General features: G+C 35.5%; 1 protein-coding gene across 1 annotated transcript in view; it reads right to left on the reverse strand.

The window, feature by feature from the left end:
* Positions 1-4,817, reverse strand: part of itfg1 (integrin alpha FG-GAP repeat containing 1) — a 154,858-nt gene that overhangs the window by 144,800 nt on the left and 5,241 nt on the right. The gene's annotated exons all lie outside the window — the stretch shown is intronic.

The raw sequence follows: 4,817 nt of genomic DNA on the forward strand, positions 1-4,817 counted from the left end.
GCTATCACGTAGCTGAAAACATAGCTAAACCCCAACATAGCCTTAAAAACAAAAAAAAGCCTAAATTAGCCACAACAGCTAGTGTGTAAGTATTAGCCAAACTCCAAAACAATATTTTTTTTAAAAAAGCCTAAACTAGTTAAATTAACTAACATGTAGCTGAAATATCAACTAAACTCCAAAATGCCCCCCCCTCCAACATGAAAAAACCTAAATGAGCCAAAACAGCTAGCATGTAGCTGAAATATTAGCTAAACTCCTAAATAGCCTAAAAAATCTTAGTAGATGCTAAAATAGTCCACAAAGCTAGCAGAATGCCATGTTTTAAAACTTTAAAACCGTAACTTTAACATAAGTACGAATGATAAAAAGGCAGGAATATTATTTCAGAATAAATCAACTTAAACCTTAAACAACTTTCAATATTTTACTCTCCATAAAAATATATTTAGTCAAAATTATACAAGTTAGAAATGAGCACAAGATGACATCGGGTCATTAATAAGAATAAAATAGAATGATCTAGAGGGCCGGATCTGGCCCCCGGGCCGTGACTTTGACACATGATGTGCTCAAGAGCCACGTGAAGGTGGTGTTGGTCATCCGAGTGTCTCCTCACATGTGGCCTTGTCTTCAGCCACAGAGAAGCAGCAGACTGTGAAACTAGCTTGCTCAAAGCTCACCGACATGATTTGCTGTGGTGTTGAGAGATGGGGAAGATGAAAACCACTGAAGAAATATTTTCAGACCGCACCCGTGTCACGAGAGAGAAGACGTGCGAGCTGCGAAACCGCCATCCACACAGTCGGAAAGATTGAAAGGTTCTCAGAGGAAACGATCAAGGACTTTTTTCTAAACGTTTTTGGGAAGCGAAGAACTCCACGCTTGCGTATAGAAACGTACACAGGTGCAACCACACTGCCGTGAGCTTCAACAATATTAAATGCACCATTAATCTCCCACAGGCCTGAGCGAGGCAATTAATAAGCTCCCTGACAACCTGATGTCAGCTTTGATATGTAGACCACGCACACACAAACACACACATGGACACAATTCAGAGTCCAGACCAGCAAGAAAGAGTCGAGCTCTGCAGAATAAATCCATCTCTAAGCTAATATGTTGCCCCTTACAACAATGTGCGCCTTCCACCCTGATCCATCAAAATGGCTTATTCACCAACATGGCAAAACACACAAAATGAAGCGATGCTATTCCAGGACGAAATAATCTTCTAAAACCATTACGGGGAACAACGTAGGTGCAGGCGCTATGAGGAGGATTATCGCTGCAACACACACACAGACACACTTTCCAGCCGGGTTTGGCTCATAACGCTTTCTTTATGCCGAACATGTGTCTGCGTAAATAGAAACTGCTGCTGGATCTATGGAAACCGGGATCAGAAAGCTCATTTTGAGGACCGGAATGAGGTGTGCGTGTTTTTTCCGGAGCGCCAACACCAACAGCAATGTATATTATAAACATAACTTAAATGCTGCTTCGGTTTGGTATAGGAAATAAATACGCCAAAGGATTAGGTTATTTTTAAATAATAAAAAAAGTCATAAAAATACTAACAAGGTTGGAACTGATTGCCAAGACGACCTAGTTTGTGTTTCCAGCAACGAGGAAAATAATAACCACGTAAATCTCTGGAGACTTTAGACTACAATGGCAGACGAGGGTCTGTAGTGATTCATCACCAAGATACACTGAAAACAAATGAAACATGGGATCAATTTAATAATTTGTTACATCTAAAAGTTTTAGTTTTCCTCAAATTAAACTTTTGGGTTGATGGTTTACTTAACTCAAAAAATGTAATTCCATAGAAACTAAGATTTTAAATGTAACTAATTATAGAGCTTTTGCTAACGGATCCAACGTTCAGGGGTTAGCTTTAACAGTAAAGGAGACTTTTGGGTCCATTTTTCACAGACTAAAACGGGGCAGGAGCAACAAACGCTCACTTCATCCTTAGAAAAATAAGACAGATTTGCATTTATGTTAATGTTACTATTATAATTAATAAAAATGAACTTTTCTTGCATGAAAAAAACTTAAATATAAAGAGAAATAGAAATAGATAACAGAAAAGAAAAATAAACCCTCTTTTTTTTTTTTAAATATGAAACTGTTTATAACTTTTAACAGAGGTTCACATGATTTCCTTTCAAAATAAAAGACACCTTGTGTCACATGGAATCGGCTCAATGCTGCCAGTGTAGCAGCAGGTAGTGTAATGTTAGCAGGAATCAAAATATAAAGTTTTTTTAAAATGTGTGGTAGATCTCTGCCAAAAATACAGAAATCCAACTCAAAGAATAAAGCAGAGCTATTTAAATGACGCTCAACCCAAAAGGCGCACTAAAATTGGGTTCAAAAAAAGAAAATCTGTTTCTGGTTCATCCTAATTCTTGTTGTAATTTCTGGGTTCCAATAGATTTAGGTGCACAAAAATGTGATTTAGCTTGACTTGTGATATGTACAAATCACGCTTTGGAGTTTTTTTACATGTTTTTTTGAGCATTTTTCTGACAATTATTTAGAAAATGAAACTTAAATTTGAATTTCTTAGCATTTTTTTTACTCAAATTGTTATGAATCAGGAGCAAACAAAGAGATGCAGTTTGTGAAGTAGAAACTACTTATGAACTACTGCCGCTCTGCAGAAACTAAGTCCTAGAACACGGGTCTCCAACAATGCGTCTCCAGAGCCACATGCGGCTCTCTTACCCCTCCATTGTGGCTCTTTTATTAAATAAAAATAAAATAGCTTCTAAATGTTAAAAAGTAACAATAGAGTAAGAAGTGAGAAAGTAAATTAACTCAACCTAACTTATTTACAAACAGTTGAAGGACAGTGTGTATCACAAGTTGAATCACAACTTTTTGACACGTTTTTGTGCGTCCTGTACTACAAAAAAAAAAAAAAAATCAATGAACGTCAATATGCACAATCAGTATTAAGGCGCATTGGAATACTAAGCAAATTTTATATTTTTGAAAAAAAATATGGAATTTTAAGTGTTCAAAATATGAGGAAGAAGTCTTTTAATTAGCTCAGATTTCCTTTTGTTAAGATTTTACATTTGTGGCAGAGATGCACCGACGACAGTGAAATTAACTATTTTTATTTAATCACTGCTGACATTATACTTGCTTCTACTACTTTTGCTGCATTGAGATGATCATATCTGAAAGGGTGTCTTTTATTTTGAAAGGAGCTTCTGTCAAAAGTAAAAAAAAGAAAAAAGCAATTTTTCTTTAAATCTATGTGAATGCAAAATGAATAACAATTCATTTATATTTATGATAGTAGTAACAATGGCATGAATACAAATCAATGTCACAGGTTTATAGATTTTGGCTAAAAAAGGAAATAATAATCATTTAAAAGAGCGCTAAGAAGGCTTTTAAAATAGCTCAAAAGATGATCAGAGTGGATCTTTAAATTTGAAATATAGGAAGCATTTATCTCACAGAAGACTTTAACTGTTGCAGTGGTGATGAGGAACTTCTGTTAAATAATAAATTAAAAAAAGGAGAGGACAATGTGGAGAGCGTACAGGAATATGTCACATGCTGCGGTCACCTGCAAACTACTTGACTGGAGAGTCCAATAAAGCAGTAATGAGGCCCTGACATTGGCCAGGAAACTATTCCCGGCCCCCCCTCACTGGCAGGGCTGATGTAGTGGGGTCAGCTCGTATAATATCATGGAAGCGTTTACAGCAATGACACGGACCAGGCCAGATTGGAGTCGTGACATCGCAGTGAAACGGGCCTTGTCCTCCTTGAACCGCAAGAGTAAAACACTTCACGCCTGCTGTTCAGCAAAGGACCTCCGGTTCTGTTCCAGTAAAGGCGACGCTGTGGACATGTGTAATATGTTCCACTTGTGTGGCGCCACCGTCCACGAGATCTGCTTTAGGGCTTTTGGGTTTCTCCATTTGACTTTAGTTTGGCGGCGTCTCTTTGTGTATTTAATGTGAATTTGACTAAACAGAAACTTTTAAATAAACAAACTTTTTTTTGTTTAATTTAGTGAGGCTTTCTGATGTTTTTAGGTCAGGGATCTGCAACCTTTAACAGTAAAAGAGCCATTTGGTCTAGACCAGAACCCATCGAGAGCCACAAAGTCCCATTTTATTGTTTAAAAATGCACAAAATGTATGCTTTTTTGACAATAAAACATTTATTTATACATTTAATTTTAAAATATCATAATAACTGAATTACAACAGTGGGAATATGGAACTTATTTAGATTTTCTTATATTAAAAATACATTTTTTATCATTAGGATTTTGGTGTGCTTTTTTCCTTTTAATCAAAAAATAAACATTAAGTAGAATTTTAGGGAAAAAAAACTCAAAACATTTAGAATAACCTGAGCTTTTTATTGAAAACACACAACTCTAAATCATCTTCAATCATTTTAAACCACATTTGTTTAAAACTTTAACCATAATTTACCAAAATAAAAAACTTTTAGAGACTTTTATTTGACGGAAAACAAAATTTTAAAGAACAATCCAACAGAATTTCTGACAGTAAATTAAAGTTTTATTGTTTAGATGCTTCACATGTCAATAATCTAAAGAGAAATGACAAAACTTAACTAATCTCTTATTTCTTCAATCGTTTCACAGGTTTCAGACCCGTGTTTTAAGTAAACTTGTCGACACTATTTAATATTTCTTAATAAGTAATACATTGTTTTAACCCTAGGGAACAATGTTTCTGATGTTTATTTAATCAATTCACCAGATAGTACCCAGAATACTTGAATGTCCCTTTAGGGGCTTCGTA

This window comes from Oryzias melastigma, linkage group LG3 (assembly GCF_002922805.2).
Source record: "Oryzias melastigma strain HK-1 linkage group LG3, ASM292280v2, whole genome shotgun sequence".
Classification (NCBI taxonomy): Eukaryota; Metazoa; Chordata; class Actinopteri; order Beloniformes; family Adrianichthyidae; genus Oryzias; species Oryzias melastigma.